This window comes from Pongo pygmaeus, chromosome 5 (genome assembly GCF_028885625.2).
Source record: "Pongo pygmaeus isolate AG05252 chromosome 5, NHGRI_mPonPyg2-v2.0_pri, whole genome shotgun sequence".
NCBI lineage: Eukaryota > Metazoa > Chordata > Mammalia > Primates > Hominidae > Pongo > Pongo pygmaeus.
This window is the reverse complement of record NC_072378.2, coordinates 121,512,170-121,532,605: the sequence shown is the minus strand read 5'-3', so window position 1 is coordinate 121,532,605 and position 20,436 is coordinate 121,512,170. Positions and strand designations below refer to the sequence as shown.

The following is a 20,436-nucleotide window of genomic DNA, read 5'->3' as shown; positions in this document are numbered from 1 at the left end:
AAGAATTCTGTAGATGTCTATTAGGTTGGCTTGGTCCAGAGCTGAGTTCAAGTCCTGAATATCCTTGTTAATTTTCTTTCTTGTTGATCTGTCTAATAATGACAGTGTGGTATTAAAGTCTCCCTCTATTATTGTGTGGGAGTCTAAGTCTCTTCCTAAGTCTCTAAGAACTAGCTTTATGAATCTGGGTGCTCCTGTATTGGGTATATATATATTTAGGATAGTTAGCTCTTCTTGTTGCATTGATCCCTTTACCATTATGTAATGGTGTTCTTTGTCTCTTTTGATCTTTGTTGGTTTAAAGTCTGTTTTATTAGAGATATTAGAGACTAGGATTGCAACACCTGTTTTTTTTTTTTTTTTTTTTTGCTTTCCATTTACTTTTCTCCATCCTTTTATTTTGAGCCTATGTGTGTGTCTTTGCACATGAGATGGGTCTCCTGCATACAGCACACCAATGAGTCTTGACTCTATCCAATTTGACATTGGATTCTATCAAATGTCTTATAATTGGGGCATTTAGCCCATTTACATTTAAGGTCAATATTGTTATGTGTGAATTTGATCCTGTCATTATGATGCTAGCTGGTTATTTTGCCTGTTAGTTGATGAAGTTTCTTCATAGAGTGGTCTTTACAATTTGGTATTTTTTTGCAGTGGCTGGTACTGGTCGTGCCTTTCCATATTTAGTGCTTCCTTTAGGAGCTCTTTTAAGGCAGGCCTGGTGGTGACAAAGTCTCTCAGCATTTGCTTGTCTGTAAAGGATTTTATTTCTTCTTCACTTATGAAGTTTAGTTTGGCTGGATGTGAAATTCTTGGTTGAAAATTCTTTTCTTCAAGAATGTTGAATATTGGCCTCCACTCTTTTCTGGTTTGTAGTGTTTCTGAAGAGAGATCTGCTATTAGTCTGGTGGGTTTCCTTTTGTGTGTGACCTGACCTTTCTCTCTGGCTGCCCTTAACATTTTTTCCTTATTTCAATCTTGGTGAATCTGACAATTATGTGTCTTGGGGTTGCTCTTCTTGAGGAATATCTTTTGGTGTTCTCTGTATTTCCTGAATTTGAATGTTGGCCCATCTTGCTAGGTTGGGGAAGTTCTCCTGGATAATATTTTGAAGAGTGTTTTCCAACTTGGTTCCATTCTCCTCATCACTTTCAGGCACACCAATCAAACATAGGTTTGGTCTTTTCATATCGTCCTATATTTCTTGGAGGCTTTGTTTGTTTCTTTTCATTATTTTTTCTCTAATCTTGTCTTCACACTTTGTTTCTTAAGTTGATTTTCAATCTCTGATATCCCTTCTTTTGCTTGATTGATTCGGCTATTGATACTTGTGTATGCTTCACGAAGTTCTTGTGCTATGATTTTTAGCTCTATTAGGTCATTTGTGTTCTTCTCTAAACTGCTTATTCTAGTTTGCAGCTCCTGTAACGTAGTATCATGATTCTAAGCATCTTTGCATTGAGTTTGAACATGCTCCTTTACCTCAATGGAGTTTGTTATTACCTACCTTCTGAAGCCTACTTTTGTTAATTTTTCACTCATTCTCCATCCAGTTTTGTTCCCTTGCTAGAGAGGAGTTGTGATCCTTTGGAGGAGAAGAGGCATTCTGGTTATTGGAATTTTCAGCTTTTTGTGCTGGTTTTTCCTCATCTTCATGGATTTATCTACCTTTGGTCTTTGATGTTGGTGACCATCAGATGGGGTTTCTTTGTGGATGTCCTTTTTGTTGATGTTGACGCTATTCCTTTCCATTTGTTAGTTTTCCTTCTAACAGTCAGGCCCCTCTGCTGCAGGTCTGCTGGAGTTTGCTGGAGATCCACTCCAGACCCTGTTTTCCTGGGTATCACCAGTGGAGGCGGCAGAACAGCAAATAATGCTGCCTGATCCTTCTTTTGGAAGCTTCATCCCAGTGGGGCACCCCCGCCAGATGTCAGCCAGAGCTCTCCCGCATGAGGTGTCTGTAGACCCCTGCTGAGAGGTGTCTCCCAGTCAGGAGGCACGGGGGTCAGGGACCCTCTTGCGGAGGCAATCTATCCCTTAGCAAAGCTTGAGCACTGCTGGAAGATGCACTGTTCTCTCCAGAGCCAGCAGGCAGGAACATTTAAGTCTCTTCTTATTCAATTTCTTACATCAATGTTTTTTAGTTTTCATTGTAGAGAACTTTCACTTCCCTGGTTAATTTCTAGATATTTAATTTTATTTTTAATTATTGTAAATGGGATTACTTTTTAAATTTCTTTTTCATATTGTTCTCTGTTGGCATATGGAAATGTTACTAATTTTTATATATTGATTTTGTATCCTGCAACTTTAACAAATTTGTTCAAGAGTTCTAACAGTTTTTTAATGAAATCTTTAGGTTTTTCCAAATATATGATCGTATCATATGCAAACAAGGATAATTTGACTTCTTTCTTTCTAATATTTATGCCCTGTATTTCTTTCTCTTGTTTTATTGCCCTAAGTAGGACCTCCAATACTGTGCTGAATAACAGTGGGGAAAGTGAACATCTTTGTTGTGTTCCAGATAGAGGAAAGGCTTTCAGTTTTCCCCATTTGGTATGATACTAGCTGTAGGTCTGTCATATATGGCTTTTATTGTGTTGAGATATGTTCCTTTTATACCCAGTATTTGGAGGGTTTTTATTACAAAAGGATGTTGAATTTTATCAAATGCTTTTTCAGCATCAGTTGAAATGATCATATGGTTTTTGTCCTTTATTCTGTTGTATACAATCAATGATGTATCACATTTATTGTGTATGTTGAACCATGCTTGCATCTCAGGGATAGATCCCACTTTGTTGTGATGAATGATCTTTTTAATGTATTGTTGAATTAGGTTTGCTGGTATTTTGTTGAGGATTTTTGCATCAATTTTCATCGGAGATGTTGGCCTGTAGTCTGTGTGTGTGTGTGTGTGTGTGTGTGTGTGTGTGTGTGTGTGTGTGTGTCTTTGTCTGGTTTTGGTATTAGCGTAATACTGGCATCATAGAATGAGTGGAAAATATTCCTTCTTCTTCTATTTTTCTGAATACTTTCAGTAGGATTGGTTTTACTTCTTTCAATCTTTGGTGAAATTCAGCAGTCAAGCCATCCGGTCCTGGGCTTTTCCTTGCCGGGAGACTTTTTATTACAGCTTTAATCTTATTACCTATTATTGATCTGTTTAGGTTTTGGATTTTTTTCATGAGTCAATTACAGATAGGTTATATGTGTCTGGAAATTTATTCATTTTCCATTTATTCTAGGTTTCTAATGATCCTTTGAATTTCTGCAGTATCAGTTGTAATGTGTCCTTTTTCATCTCTAATTTTATTTGAGTCATCTCTCTTTTTTCTTACTTAGTCTGGTTAAGGTTTGTCAGTTTGCTTACTTTTTTTTTAAAACTATTCATTTTGTTTATTTTATTACATATTTTTTATTGTACTTTATTTTTTTCTGACACAGCGTCTCATTTTTGTCTCCCAGGCTGGAGTGCATGGGTGACATCTTGACTCAATGCAGCTTTGACCTCTTGGGCTCAAGCGATCCTCCCACCTTAGCCTCCTGAGTAGCTGTGACTACAGGCACATGTCACTACATCTGGTTAAATTTTTTATTTTCATATTTTTTATAGAGGCAGGCTTTTACCATGGTGCCCAGGCTCCTCTCAAACTCCTGGGCTCAAGGGATTCACCCTCCTTGGCCTCCAAATGTGATGGGACTACAGGCATGAGCCACTTTACCTGCCTCGTTGATTTTTTATATTGTTTTCTTCGTTTCAATTTCATTTATTTCTTCTCTGATCTTTTTTTTTTTTTTTTTCCTTTAGAGACAGGGTCTCACTCTGTCACCCAGACTGGAGTGCAGTGACGTGATCATGGCTCACTGCAGCCTTGACCACCTGGGGTCAAGTAATCCTCCCACCTCAGCCCGCCAAGTAGCTGGGACCACAGTAATATGCCACCATACCCAGCAAAAGTTTTTTGCAGAGACGACATTTCGCCATGTTGCTCAGGCTGGTCTCAAACTCCTGAGCTCAAGCAATCTGCCCACCTCAGCCTCCCAAAGTTCTGGGATTACAATGTGAGCCACCATGCCCGGCCCTTCTCTGATCTTTATTATTTCTTTTTTTCTCCTAATTTTGGGTTTGGTTTGCTCTTGCTTTTCTCACTCTTTAAGATGCATTGTTAGATTGTTTATTTGATGTTTTTCTTCTTTAATGATATATGCACTTATAGCTATAAATTTCCCTTTTAATACTGCTTTCTCTGTATTGCATAGGTTTTGGTATGTTGTGTTTCCATAATCATTTGTTTCAAGAAATTTTTCAATTTCCTTCTTAATTTTTTCATTGATCCACTCATCATTCTGGAGTGTATCGTTTAATTTCCATGTGTTTGTACAGCTTCCAAAATTCCTCGTTATTGATTTCTAGTTTCATTCTATTGTGGTCAGAGAAGATACTTGATATTATTTCAATTTTTTAAATGCTTTAAGACTTGTTTTGTGGCCTAACATATGGTTCATCCTTGAGAATGATCCATGTGCTGAGGAGAATATGTATTCTGAGGTTGTTGGATAAAATGTTCTGTAAATATTAGTTCGATTTGGTCTTAGTGCAGATTAAGTCCAAGTTTCCTTTGTTGATTTTCTGTCTTGAATGATCTGTCCAATGCTTCAAGTGGGGTGTTGAAGTTTCTAGCTATTATTGTGGTCTATCTCCCTCTTTAGTTTTAGTAATATTTGCTTTATATATCCATGTGCTCTTCCCATCTTTTCTCAAGAAGAAGGGGTGTCTCCCCATAGCCAGCATAGCTGGAAATGTGCTGGGTCACATCTGAAGCCAGCATATCTCTGAGTCTTCACCCAAGGCCTACGGAAAGTACTACCTGGCTAAGACTGCTGATTGCTCAGGAGTCTAAGGGGTATTTCATCAGCAGATGATGAATCCTGCCAGGACTGGTTCCTTGCCTAAGACAGAAGGCTTTTTTTTGAACCAGAGTGTGTCTAGAAATATCATTCAGGGGCAAGGGCCTGGAATGGTGTCCTTAGGACTCTGCCTGGTTCCCTATCCTACAGTAGATGAGCTGGTATCTAAGTTGCAAGACAAAGTCCTCTTTACTCTTCTCTCTTCTCTCCTCAGGTGGAGAAAAGTTGTCTCTCCTGGAGCTGTGAGCGGTGCTGCCTGGGTTTCAGAGAGGGGTGGCACAAGCACTCCCATGGTCACCCTGGCTGGTGTCTCACTAGGTCGCATGCTCCCCAAGTCCACTGGCTCTGAGCACAATGTAACATCAGTATTTGCCTGTGAATTGCAGTCCTTGTGGCTTAGTCGGCCTTGAGAGTTTATTTAGAACCCCAGAGCCCTTTAGCCTGAAATGACAGGACTTACTGGAACTCAGATTCTGACTGCTAAAATGAGCAATTCCTCTATGGCTAAAGCTGGTCTAAATGCACCCTCTATGGGCACAGGCTGAGTTCTGCCCAGTGTTGCTTTCTGCTGTGACACAGCGGCACTGAGTTCCAGTGCAGAGACCCACAATTGCTGTGCTCTCTCCACTGTAAGTGCGGATTCTCCCTCCATGGCATGCAGTCACTGCTTGGGGATGGGGGAGGGATGGTGGCAGCAATCCAAGACTATCTTTCCTACCCACTTCAGTGCCTCTTTCAGTGATATGAAATTAAAACCAGGTACTGCTATGACTCACCTGATTTTTTGTTTTTATGAAGGGGTGTGTGTGTGTGTGTGTGTGTGTGTGTGTGTGTATAGCTGTTAAATTTGGTGTTCCTACAAAAGAACAATCAGTGGAGGCTTCCATTGTTGCTCTGCCTCCTCTACATTACATTTAGTTGTCACATCTCCTTATGTTCTTGGCTGACAGTTTCTCAGAATTGCTTTTGATGACTGCCAGTTTTGAAGAATATTAGGTAGGTATTTTGTAGAATTGCTTCATCAATTATGATTTTTCTGATATTTTTCTCATGATTAGACTGGCATTCTCGGTTTGGGGAGAAAGATCACAGAGGTAAAAATGATATTTTTATCATGTTGTATCAAGGGTACTATCAACATAATGTAAACAATTCATGTTGACCTTGATCACCTGGCTAGGTAGCGTTCATCAAGTTTTTTTTACTATAAGGTTACTTCTTTCTTTCTCTTTTTTTGTATTATAATTTTTTGAATAAAGTCACTATGCAAAGCCCACATTTAAGGTATAGGAGTTATGTTCCACTTCCCTGGGAACAGAGTATATACATACATTATTTGAAATTATTCTGTATGAGAAATTTGTATCTTCTCTCCTATTTATTTATTCAACCATTTATTTATTTTAATATGGACTCTTGGATATTTATTTTATACTGGGTAATAACCTAATACTACTTTATTTTGTTGCTAAAATTGTGAAAGTTTGAGCCAATGGGAGGACTTTCACTTGGCTTCTCTGTCTCTTTGACATATCTCCATCATGGTGGGTTTTTGTTTTATTTTGAGCACTTACTTTTCTAACACTACAAGATGATCCAATTCATATTCTATATTACCTTCACTAGTACTAGAATCAGCCATTTATAGTGATTATAGTACTATAATCAGCTCCAAGGACCCATTGTTCCTTTTATTAGAGAATGATCTTAGAAATCAGATCTGAGTGCTGGGCACGTTCTTTGCTTTTTTTTTTTTTTTTTTTGCTTTTTTTTGAGATGGAATCTTTCACTCTGTCACCAGGCTGGAGTGCAGTGGTGTGATCTCGGCTCACTGCAACCTCTGCCTTCTGGGTTCAAGTGATTCTCCTGCCTCAGCCTCCCGAGTAGCTGGGACTACAGATGTGCGCCACCACGCCTGGCTAATTTTTGTATTTTTAGTAGATGGGTTTTCACCATGTTGGCCAGAATGGTCTTGATCTCTTGACTTCGTGATCTGCCCACCTCAGTCTCCCAAAGTGCTGGGATTACATGCGTGAGCTACTGTGCCCGGCTGTTCTTTGCTTTCAGGGTGTTGTTGCTTCTAAGCCATCTCAACTGGTAGAACAAGGATATACTTGTGTATACTAACCCATGTATATATACCTATATATAAATATTTCTAATTAATCATCTTTATCCATATTAAACTAAACATGAGTTCATACAGATGTCTGCAACTCTATTGTTACCATGTGGATCATTCTAGCCTCTCCTACTGGCTTATTTGTAAACTCCCACTCTAACAGTGAGACATCTGGCTTCTACCATCTGCCATCCTTTTACTTAATTTTTTAATTATAGCATCCATGGATATTAATATTAGAACTATTAAACTGTACTACTGTGGGGAAAATGTTTTATCAACCAGAGTACCGTGCTTATTTACACTTTCTTTTGCTTTTAGTCCTATAGACACCACATACACCAAAGTTACTTAAGTCAGCATACTTTTCCCCTACTCTAAACATTTGTTTTATAATTTGTTAATTTTTTGGAAAAGTCATTATATTAATTTAGATGTGCATTTACATGGGGTAAATATGTGGAAAATTTTAGTCAAATGTTGGGTGGGTTCTGTATTGTTGTAGGTCTTGTAAAAATTAGAGATATTTTCCCATTTTAAGTTAGTTTGCTCATTTAAACTGTCACATCACAAAGAGAAAAATAAGTCCTCAAGTTGTAGAAACCAGCCAAAATGTTTTATTGTCTCTTTATTCTACTTCAAACACAGTGACGGGCAATATCCAGATATTACCTGCACTTTCCTGCCCTCTGCTTGAACGTGAGATTCTTTAATTTTCCAGATGGTCTGGCATTCCAGAGGTTCAGGTGAATGACAAAGGGTTTGCTCAACACCGACAGCACAGCCTCTACCAGCAGGACTGCGTTAATGTCAGAAGGGGTAAAAATGTTCCATTTCTTTTTATTACTTTTTTCAGGCAAGAAATTGTGGGCTCATGGTGAGACTCACTCATAATCCTATGATCTCATTTGGATCGCTGAGGGCAAATTTCTTCTTATCCTTCATAGACACACAAAAAACAAGGCTGATGTCTAGAAAAACAACATGGGCATTTTGAGCTGAGGATTTACACACTGCTGGCTTACACGTGGTGGTGGCAGGCATTTCAAGTTCCCCAAATGAGATTTTTCTCAGGTCTACTAGAAGACATTCATCTCTCTACACTGAAAAAACTGCACGAAAACCAAACACAAATATGTTTGGAGTCAAATAAATGGTTTTGTGGATGAACGCATCCACATATTGAAAAGTTCTTGGGTATTAAATTTCACATCTAGGGAGTCTCATTGAACTACACAATAGAATGATTTAAAAATCAGCCTCATTTAGGTGATTCTGAGAACACCCTTTTAGGATGTTACCAATGCTCTTATCATTCTTAAAACAATCCTTAAGGACTGTATTTGAAAGTACGCTCTTAGGTTACTGTTCCATGATAAAGTCATTTTCTAGGCAATTCCCTATGGAAGTGGCAATTTAATTTCAACAACTACAGAGATGATTCTGGTAAAACCTCAGTACAGATCACCCGCAGTGTAATTCTCTTTTGAGATAAAGGAAAGGTTACTCCATAGCTATTTCATCAGGATTTCTTGCCATGATGATTATTGGCTATATTTGTTTACAGACTTGTCCTTTTAGTGCTCTACTGGGATCATTTCCACATTTCTGTTAACTGCATTACTCCCCATGCAGTTAACTGATACTGTGTCCCTAGAATTCATACTCATTGACCCTATTATGTCCCAGGAGCAATAGTAAAGAAATCCAATACAACTTTCTCACGAAACAACCCAGGCTCAACGGTGTGATTTGTATCTATTAGTTTTTCCAAATATATACAATATATATTAAATTATAATATGTAGGGGTTGGTGGATGACTTTGAGCCCTCAGGAACGAGATGGCGGTTCTCTGGAGGCTGGGTGCCGTTTGCGGTGCCCAAGGAGGCCGAGCTCTGTTGCTGCGAACCCCAGTGGTCAGACCTGCTCATATCTCAGCATTTCTTCAGGACCGACCTATCCTAGAATGGTGTGGAGTGCAGCACATACACTTGTCACCAAGCCACCATTCTGGCTCCAAGGCTGCATCTCTCCACTGGACTAGCGAGAGGGTTGTCAGTGTTTTGCTCCTGGGTCTGCTTCCGGCTGCTTATTTGAATCCTTGCTCTGCGATGGACTATTCCCTGGCTGCAACCCTCACTCTTCATGGTCACTGGGGCCTTGGACAAGTTGTTACTGACTATGTTCATGGGGATGCCTCGCAGAAAGCTGCCAAGGCAGGGCTTTTGGCACTTTCAGCTTTAACCTTTGCTGGGCTTGTGCTATTTCGACTATCACGATGTGGGCATCTGCAAAGCTGTTGCCATGCTGTGGAAGCTCTGACCTTTTTGACTTCATACTTTGAAGAATTGATGTATGCCTCTTTGCCTCTGCTTTGTCATGCCATTAAGCTCGCAATAAGGAAGAAATAACAGATAAGTCCATTGGTGGACAGCGTTCTTCTCTTAATCACAAGATTATTTTCAGAATTTAATCTTTGAGGAAAAGGTTTGAGAGGAATTATATCTAAGTTGTGAGACTGAGTTCTGTATTCTGGTGAGTTAATGGGGTTGCCTCCCAGCTTCTTATAAGACTCACAGTATAACTAAACATGATATATCAGCTTTTGCCTTTTAATTTATTAATCTCTTAAAGAGAATCCAGCTTTATTACGATTAGTATATGATCAAACTTCCATATTTGCCTTGGGAATAATGGACAAAGGGAAATACTCTTAATTCATGAATAAAAACTTTGCAGAAAATTAGTGTTTAATTTTCGAAAACTTCCCTCTCTAGTCAGTAGATACCACCTACTGATGGTTGCATATACTAGGGAAATTTTAAAATTAGGAAATGCTGATATCTCATATTATAAATTTCTAAATCCTAGGAAGAAACGCTTGGAGTGCTTCTGAATATACAGAAGTTCCATTTAAGGGCAAGTTTCCCCGTAGATGTATCAAAATACTACCAATTGTAAACTGAGATTTAATTCTCAAATGTATTCTACTTGTTCTAAAACAATCTGTCCACAAATATAAAACTGTAAGTAGTAAATTGTTATTTTTGCACAATGGGAATCTCTAATGTAAAAATGTATTCTATGAAAATAATTTTTTTAAATAAAATGTATAATAAAAAATTATAGTATGTAATACATAATTTTTTTCTCTCTCTCTTTCTCTTTCTCCACTCTCTGCAGACAGCTTATGTCCATCTGTACTGTACATGGCCAGAAGCCAGCTGTTTCTAGAAGCTCTTGGTCAAATTTTACTTTATAAGTCTGAAACACCCTGACATACTACTTATTTTTTTCCTTACTTAGGAAGTTGTTACACCATTGATAACAATGGCAACTCTAGCCAGAAAGCAAGGTGAGCACATGAATTGGGGTAGCACATAAACAAAATCCCATTCAGAGCATATTATTTCTATTATTGAGGATAGGATTATTTTAAAATTTATATTGTGAAAATTGATTCCTTTTGTTATTAATAATGAAATATCTTTAGATTCTAATTCTTTTTCTATATGGCTTAAACATACTGTTTTAAAGAAACAGGATAATATAGAGGTTAAGAAGGTAGGCTCTGGAATCAGACTGCCTGGTTTTCAATCTGACTGCACTACTTACCCATTGGTATTATGTGAGCTTAAGCATGTTATTTGTCTCTTTGGTACTTCAGTTTCCACTTTTAAAAAATGGGCAAAAACTAGTTCTACATTACAGTTATGGTGGCATAGCAAAACAATATATGTCAGCTATTTAGAAAAAATATTGATACAGAGTAAATATTTAATAAATGTAAGTTACTTATTATTGTGCACCTATCATACCAGTCTATTTTAATTTGGTAATATGCTTTGGTTTTAAATAGTTATTCATAAACTATTTGGTGTTTGTAACCACATAGAAGTTGCAGAATATATCAAATTCCTAATAGTCTGGTTTATTATGTTATAGCCCATAGCAAAACTTTGAAGAAATTGAAAAATTGGACTACTTTTCTTTGAAATTACAGTTTAAATATCTACCACCTATTGGAGTAATAATCAATAATCTATATTGTAATCCATATAAAGCTGGACCTCCTGCTGTCTCTCTGAAGTCAATCTGAGCATAATATGTAACTAGAGAACAAACATACAAACAAAAACATAACATGCCTAAAAATTCAGAAAGCAATTTCGTGTCCTAATATCTCTCAAAAAACACCAAAAAGGATTTTTGGTCATAATACACAAAGAAATATATTTAAATCCTTTTTCATCTATCTTCTTAAAGTCCTGTACCACATGGTAGAGTGGCTCACTGTGTATTCATCCTAAGAATTTTTCTTTTTTTTTTTTGAGATGGAGTTTCACTCTTGTTGCTCAGGCTGGAGTGCAAGTGCAATGGCACGATCTCGGCTCACTGCAACCTCCACCTCTTGGGTTCAAGCAATTCTCCTGCCTCAGCCTCCTGAGTAGCTGGGATTACAGGCATGCGCCACCACGCCCGGCTAATTTTGTATTTTTAGTAGAGACGAGATTTCTCCATGTTGGTCAGGCTGGTCTTGAATCCCCGACCTCAGGTGATCCACCCGCCTTGGCTTCCCAAAGTGCTGGGATTACAGGCGTGAGCTGCCATACCCGGCTCAGAATTTCTTAAAATGTGCCCTAAAGACAGCCTGGATTAGTCCTTACCTTTCTTGCCCTCCTTTCCTTTAGGATCCATATTTTTCTTCTGCAAGCAACTCTTTGTCATTTCCAATATAAAGCAATCTAGCTCAAACCCCTGCACAACAAAACCTAGGCATTTAAGACTCAAGAAAATTATTCATAGTGGTCAGGCCAAGAAAGAGGATATGAAGGTTTATATGTTTGCTTACTTACACTTGTAAACCCAGCACTTTGGGATGCCGAGGCAGGAGGATCACTTGAGTCTAGGAGTTCGAGATCAGCCTAGACAACATAGTGAGACCCTATCTCTACAAAAAATAAAAAATATAGCTGGGCATGGTGTCACGTACCTGTAGTTGCAGCTACTTGGGAGGCTGAGGTGAGAGAAATGCTTGAGCCCAGGAGATTGAGGCTGCAGTGAACTGTGATTGTATCACTGCACTCCAGCGTGGGCAACAGAGCAAACCCTGACTCAATAAATACATAAATATTTTTTTAATAAATAAAATGTAATATTTTTCTACAACAATTGGAGTTATAACATAGAAAAATAGACTGTATGATTAATAAAGACACATACTTGTATACATACCTAGTATTTATTTTTCGGTCCACACTTATGCTTACTAGTTAACTGACAAAACATATATGGAAAAACAGCTATAATGACAAATTGTGGTGTCTTTCTTTAGACATATGAGAAGTCTAATTTTAGAAAGAACTTGATGATCAACTGATTCTGGTCAAAAAGTACTAATTTGTTACATCTTGAAGTGTTTACATACCAATAGTAGCATAATTAAGCATGTGTTTTGGATAGTGTCCGTGTTTCTAAACATTGTGAAGTGTAGTATTAAAATCCTGCTTTATCAGAATATTTACTTGAACTGTCCTTTTAGAATCTGGATCCTTGTTTGGAATCACTGCTCATTTTATTACTTATTTTGTTTTTTTTTTGAAAAATGAGAGAATGGGGGAATTTACAGTCAAGTGATTTTCAAAATTTAGTAAGTAATTCCTGTGAAATTAAAACATTCTGTTGGAACATAGAAGAGGAGAGTGAGACCAGCAATACTGCATAGTACCTAGTTTACTGTTAATGCATCCTTTCATAATGAGATAGTAGAATCAGATGTAGATAATTTGATATGACATTTAGCTGTTACCAAGTGATAAAATGTTGATTGCTTTATACTATTGCCTAGCCACACCCCCAAATGAGTTTTCAGGTTAGGAATAATTTCTGAAATAGGTTACCGATGGTATAATCATGTGATAAATGTTTGGAGTTAAAGTGAAGATAAATCAATAGCTGAAAATATTCTTAGTGTAAAAAATAAAAAGTATTCTAGGGACGAAACTGACACTTTTTTTTGGCTCACGAGCATTTATTTAGATCTTTAGAAGAAAATTATGAGCTATATTTTTATTCTTTACTACAGAGAAGCATTTTTTTCTGAAATACAGGGATCCTTTGAATAAAAATATACACAATCAATAGCCATAGTTTTTGTACCTCAGGATATTTATCTGACTTTGTGAAGCAGATATATTTTTCTGGTATGCAAAGCCTTAACAGCTAGGTATCAAAAGAATTATTTGTCTTGATTTTTTGCCTTAGAAAATGTTTTGAAGTAGACCTAATGATTAAACCTTTAGGAAAAAATGAATTATTCATGTCTTTCCTGTGTGACTTATTGCTTTCATCACAACTGTATATTAACAATATTTCATAGTCACTATAGGTAGTGCCTTATGTTTAACTACGAGAGAAGTTTGTCTAGAAAAAAAGTACTGTTGTTTTATTGGTTTATCAGGAGGATAAGCTCTCTTTTAAGCACCATTATATAATGCCAGTGATTTAGAGAAAGTCCTCTTACTCTTTTACCCATAGACTAGTTGTCAGATAATGTTAAGACTTATTCCATAGAGTCATCCTTAATTCCTGTTAGTAACATTTAATAAGTTCTGAAGATATGTGCAAAATGTAAAGTTGTGTCATAAATTATAGTCATTACAAGAGTACACAGAATACAAGTTAATGCAATCAGGTTTAGCTTCTCTTCTATTGGATTCTTTTTTTTACTCATATGAAATTATTGTCTTATGATATTTAAAGCAAAAGAAAGCAAAAAGTTCAACACAAAGTAGAGAGAGGACAATAGTAAGCTCTCAACTGCCAAGATTAATAATGTGCTTTGGGTATGCAGAAAATCAAGCAGCAAGATACTGACTTAATAGGGGGCAGAATCCTGTTTGTCATTCACTGTTTACCCACAGGTCTCTGAAATTGCCTGCTCTGTTATGAAATGTATAGTGAAGTAGCTGATAGCAGCGTATTTTCTCCAATAGGATTCTGATCCTTACTTTAGGTCTATCTAGTGCTGTTGAAAAATAAATTACTAGTCTTGAAAGTTTGCCCTAGGAAAGCTGCATCTTGATATAAAAAAGTAGGAGCAGACATCTGGTAGACATAAGCTACCTAGCAAGTGACAGAAGAATGTATATAATATGCTTATTTCATTGGTTTACTAAGTTGGAAAGTAATATATTTCTATATCACTGGCTATTGGACAAGGTAGAGAGTTTTAAAGACATTATCAAAGATATTATGAATTATTAATGTCCTTCCCCAACCTATCAAGCTAAAAAAAGGAAGTATTGGTAGAAGAAATTATTTGACATTAGGTAGAATAGTCAAATTTGAGGGATTTGACTATTAATTATTAGATTAAATTTGAGGGAACAAATTTCCTTGTGTTTTGTGCTTTTTCTTGTCTCAAAATTTTGAATCCGGCAAGCCCTGCTATTTCTTTTTCTTTTTGAAATTTTAAAGTATTTTTAATTGACAAATTAAAATTGTATATACCCAAGATATACAATATGATTTGATATACATATACATTGTATACTAATTATCACGTGAAATTATGAACTATTTTTTAAAAATTGCTTTTCTGGGGGTCTTCATTAGTGAGGAAGTGAGTAATCTTGTATTTTTGTGTCTTAAAAGCACTTTTTTCTGTCTACATGTTGTGTAGCTACTTTAACGCAAGTGCTTACACTGCCATACTATCACTCTTTGCTTATGTCTACTGTAGACAATCAAAGTTGTAATGAGTATCAGTCATCATTGTTGTTGTATTGTATGTCTTCACATTCGAAGTAAAGCCCAGACATGCTTCAGAGAAAACTACACAGGAAGCCAGTGTGACATCTATGACACATATTAGAGAGAGAAAATTTTGAATTCCATCACTATCTTTGTAATCTGTAAAATCCAAAATTGCTAGGTTTCTGATAATTAGTGAGTACTTTTACTCATACCTCTCCCATGCCCTTCCCTCCTCACTGTTACTTCTCGAACTTTTTGGACTTCTCCATTTGTGTCTCCTCACAAACCACTGGAAAAAAAAATTTGGTTGAGAAAGCAAAAGTTGGTGACAACGTTTCATATTTTACTGTTAATTAAAATATTCAATATTTATATAGTTTTATTTGTACAAGAATAGTACAGTAGACTTTTTACTAGTGATATTTTGTTTGAATATGCAAACCCATAATTATTAGATCAAGGAAGGTTAGCTAAAATTAAGAGATCTCATAGACTAAAAGCTATCTTGAGGAATTTACCACAGCCTAACACTAGGGTGTGACATTTAGTGTTTCAGGCTTTAAACATTTTTAATTGTATATAGTAAAGTAATACATGTACATAGTTTAAAAGTCAGGGTTGATAATGAAAAGTAGCAGGTCATACACTGCTTCACCTATGGCTTACTCCCAGATAACTTCTCTCCTGAACCAACCATTTTCAACTCTTAAGTTGTTTTATTTTTTAAATTTATAATTTACCTGTTATTTGAAAACTTCTGCTTAAATTCCTGTTTCTTATTATATCAGTTTGATCATTGTAACTTATTTCCTACTGTGAAAGCCATCTTTTACCGATTGTTCTCCATCCATTCTTCCAATAGAATTACATCATAAGTTTTGGTGAAGTCAACATTTAGTTTTGCATTATTATGATTATGGCTATGTGCTTTTACTCTATATTGTTCATTGCTGTGACATAAATTGTACAATTGTTATATTTCCTTTTGGAATTAATGACTGCCTCATTTTGGGAAGTTTAGTTTTTTTTATAACTGTGATTAATTTATCCACAAACTCTGCAACAAAAATCTTCTAAAAAAGCTGAAATAAATTCTTAATCATGTTTTAAAAATCAGGAAATTCAGTAGTTTCCTTTCGATCTTTGAGAAATCACACTAGGCATCCTTCATCTTCCTGCTTCAGTCTAGAGTGGTTAATTTCAGTGCCTGCCTCAGAGCTGTCATTCTGGGCCATTCACTCACGGTCATTTAAGAAATCCCTTACCCGTTTGCTATGTTGAAGTTTATATTTTCTGGGATTCGTGTCTTTCAGTTTGTGGTTGACTACCTCATTTTAGCAAAACTCATCTTCTAGTTGTTTTCTAAGAAAAGGTTTATGGACTTGTGTATATAAAAATGTCATTTTTTTCCTTTTTTTTTTTTTTTTTTTTTGGTGAGTCAGGGTCTTGCTTCCAGCACACTTCGTATGATTTTTTTTTTCAGTCATTGTTCTGGGCATTTGGCAGCCTTTTTCATGTGGAAATGTATATTTTCTCATTCTGATATTTTTACTTAAATTGTACCTTTAATAATTGTATCTCATGCATTTTCTTTTTTTTTTGTTTCTGAAAATTCTGTTGGTTAAAAAGAGATCTCTTGGTTTTGGTCATTTAACTTTATTTGTTTTCTTCAGTGGTGAAATTTTTCATAATTTTGTTATAATTAATAAGAAATAGTCTCAACATTAACATTTAGAAGTTCTACTTAGCATATTTTTTTAATTTGACAACTGTGTTTCTAATTTCTAAGAATACTTTCTTGTTCTCTGAATGTCCTTTATTTTTCAGCCCCAGCCAACACATTGTTGGTAGCTTTATGAGTGACCTTCGGGAAGAGATACCTAGCTTAGTCATGTCTGGATCTTGACCCACAAAAACTATGAGATAATAAATTTTGTTTTAAATGCTAGGCTTTGGAATAATGTTTTATGCAACAATAGATAACAAGCAAATATAACAAGGCTTTTTGGTTTTCTTAAAAATATATCCATATTTTCATGAGAAAAGACAAGCAACACAGCTGAATATAGCAGTATTCTCTCAACACAGGGCAAAAAGAATATTTTATATCCATGTATTATTAGTGCTTTTGGCATTTTATATAGATCAAATTATAAAGAATGAATATGAATATATTTTTTCCTTTCTTTCATTCATGAATTGCTATCTTATGATGTTATTAATGGCTATTAATGAATGTCCTACATTCTCAGTTTGTTAAATTTCAAATTACTTTCCATGTTATTGGTCTGTATATTTTTATATTGTTCTGAATTAGCGAAGATAAACCTTTAAATCACAAAATTTCAAATGAAATTTCGGTGTATTAAACGCCCCCGACTGGCCAGGTGCAGTGGCTCACGCCTATAATCCTAGCACTTGGGGAAGCCGGCAGGAGGATCACTTGAGCTCAGGAGTTCAAGGCCAGCCTGGGTAGCTTAGTGAGATCCCATTTCTTCAAAAAATAAAAAATTAGCTGAGTCGGTGGTGAATGCCCGTGGTCCTAGCTATTTGGGAGACTAAGGTGGGAGGATCGCTTGAGCCTGGGAGTCAAGGCTGTAGTGAGCTGTAATCATACCATTGCACTGTAGCCTGGGCAACAGCGTGAGACCCTGTCTCAAAAAAAAAAGCCCCACACCTCAATACTGTCATTACCAATGACCATTAAAGTGATAAAGAATGTAATTATGACCAGGATCAGTATGAATTCCATTTATGTTCAAATGCATGTTCACTGAAGATGCCATGATCAGTGATGAAATTAGTGAATAAAATGGGAGTCCTGTACACCTTTCTCCTTCTTTTTATTTATTTTTATTACTTTTCTATTTTTTAAAATGGAATACTTCACAAACTTGCATGACTTCCTTGTGCAAGAGCCATGCTACTCTTCTCCATATCATTCCAATTTTAGTATATATGCTGCTGAAGTGAGCACTTTTAATAAAAATATTTTACCACTTGGCTAGAAACTAAAGAAGATTTGATGGACTATGAAAGGAGTGCTGTCATAAGAAGAAAAGGTACCATAATGGAAATCAGATATAGGCAACATATTCAATGTCAGTAGTAAAAGAGATCATTTTAAAATCATGTTTGAAAAAGTGGGTGGGGAGTGGAGCAAAATAGCTGTTACTGAATAACCATTCTTTGCCAGACACTATGCTAACTACTTATGCGCCATCTCATTTAATACCCACAACAACCCTGTGAGTTAGGCATTTGACTCTCCTTTTGCAGATTAGGAATCTGATGCTCACTTGTTAGTGCCAAGGAGTTAATAAGCAATATTGCTGAAATGCAACCCCAGATATGTGGGACCCCAAAGCTTCTCTTCTCTCTGTAATTCCCTTTCTGATACAAATGAAGAATTCTGTTTCATATCTGATATGGTTTGACTGTGTCTCCACCCAAATCTCATCTTGGATTGTAATCCCTATAATCCTCACATATCAAGGGAGGGACCCAGTGGGAGGCGATTCTATGGGGCAGGGTTGGGGGGGGTTTCCCCCATGCTGTTCTTGTGATAGTGAGTGAATTCTCACGAGATCTGATAGTTTTATAGGCATCTGGCATTTCCCCTGCTTGCTCTTCTCTCCCTGCTGCCGTGTGAAAAGGTCCAAGCTTGCTTCCCCTTCACCTTCCACCATGATTGTAAGTTTTCTGAGGCCTCCCTAGCCATGTGGAACTGTGAGTCAATTCAACTTCTTTCCTTTTTAAATTACCCAGTCTCAGACAGTTCTTTAGCAGTGTGAAAACCTACTAATTTAATATCCCTTAATATTATTACTCATTTCATGAGTATTTAGCTTCTCCCATATGCCACAGTTAGTTCTAGGTACTATGGATAAAAAAAGGAGTCTTGCTTCTGAAAGCTGACAGATATTGTTGAATTTCAAACAATAAATTATTTTTTAGTAATTTATTTTACAGTTAAAAATCTCATTAATACTACTTATTTTTGTGACTGATTTTCTCCTTTGAATATGAGTCAAGTCTCATAATTTTAGTAGCAATCTATGCAATAAAATGGGACTCAAAATTCCTGTCATTTTGTTCTGCAAATGTTGAACTGAATAGCAACACAAATAAATAACGAAGGGCCACACCCACAGAGTAAACAAATTAAATCAGACATAAAATTTTATGAATGCCCTTTTTTGTTCTAAAAAAAATAGCAAAAATTTTTAAGATTAACATTATTTATTTGAGTAATGTTAACTCTGTTTATTTGGCACTAATTCTGAAGACATTATTGGTTTTTGATGTGGCATGCAGGAGAAGTAACTCAAATGGACTATAAAAGAATAATGTGATCTCTGAGGAATGCTGAAGCATTACTGTTATTTTTAAGAAATGTCAACCAATTGTGAAGAACTTTGTGTAGGGTTTTTTTTTCCAAAACTTGATGTGCAACTCACTGGTTTAACATGTGTTGGCATGGAGATATTTCTTCTGGAATAATGTGTTTTCATTAGAAAAAAAAAATGACCTCAGGGTGCAATCAATGCACTGTTTCTTTTCCTCCCTTCTGTTGTGGAATACATAGTACATGGCTTTTGTTGGAAGAGGCAAACAACAAAACAAAACAACAACAACCAAAACAAAAATAAACAAAAGAACCTTAGCATTGTCATTGAAAAAGGATTTCAAAATCGCTTAGAAAACTGGCCTTACTTCAAAGAGCACATGTAAACTAGTTATTGCACCTTGTCTGAAGAATCAGAAACTTAGTCTGTTTTTTTGTTTTCTTTTTTAGTTCTAAAATTCATTTGCCCGTTTCTGACCACATGGCAGGCTAGGTGCCTACATTAATTCTCTGATAAAAACAAGAGAACATTTCTGGTAAAATATATTTAATAATATTTTCTTAAATGTATCAATGAACTGACAGTAAACTAAGAAAATCTTAGGTCTGTTATCTAAGCGAAGTCAGGAACTCAGAAAGGTAAGTGGAGAAATGGAACTGGCTTCCTTCCTAACCGCATTTCTTGATGGCCTCACAGGGTATTGGAACAAGAAACAAATTCAAGGCATGTATCTAAGACAAGGAGTCTAATAGGAGGACATTCCTCCCCCATAAAAGTGGGATGTCAAATGGCTATGTAAGGAATGGCTATGTAAGGGTGAGCCAAAATGAAACCTTCCCTCCTCCCTTTACTCCCCAAGGAAACAAGGATAATCAACATTCTTGGGCATAATTGCTGTCCTGGGAAGGGTGAAAACACATAGCTAACATAGCTGAGAATATGAATTACAATCCAACCCTCAGGCTCAATGTATAGTAGAGGTCCAGCACGGTAAGACAGGAAAATAAAGGACTGGGGGAAAAAAATTGTCATTATTTGCAGAAGATATGAATAGACATATAATAGTAAAAAGTTTATAAGTAGAATTAAGAAAAAATAATGTTACTGGATTTAAAATGAATATACAAGAAGCAATTCCAATCCTATGTGATCTAGTAGTTTTGTTTGTAATGGCAAAAATATGTAAACAATTCATGTCAACCAAAAGTGAATTGAACAAAAATTTTGGTATAGGCAAATATTTGAATAGTGTACAGTGGCAAAACGGAAGTAAAGGCCGCTACATATT

The 20,436-nt window shown here is 36.2% G+C and overlaps 1 non-coding gene and 1 pseudogene across 1 annotated transcript; one reads left to right on the top strand and one right to left on the bottom strand.

Moving 5' to 3' along the window:
- The first annotated feature begins 8,855 nt into the window (after positions 1-8,855).
- LOC129038728 (succinate dehydrogenase [ubiquinone] cytochrome b small subunit, mitochondrial-like) lies at positions 8,856-9,770 on the top strand (annotated as a pseudogene).
- A 7,899-nt stretch (positions 9,771-17,669) lies between these two features.
- On the bottom strand, positions 17,670-17,776 carry LOC129039703 (U6 spliceosomal RNA). Its single transcript, XR_008503421.1, has one exon. It is a non-coding gene; the product is annotated as a U6 spliceosomal RNA (small nuclear RNA).
- Positions 17,777-20,436: the final 2,660 nt, after the last annotated feature.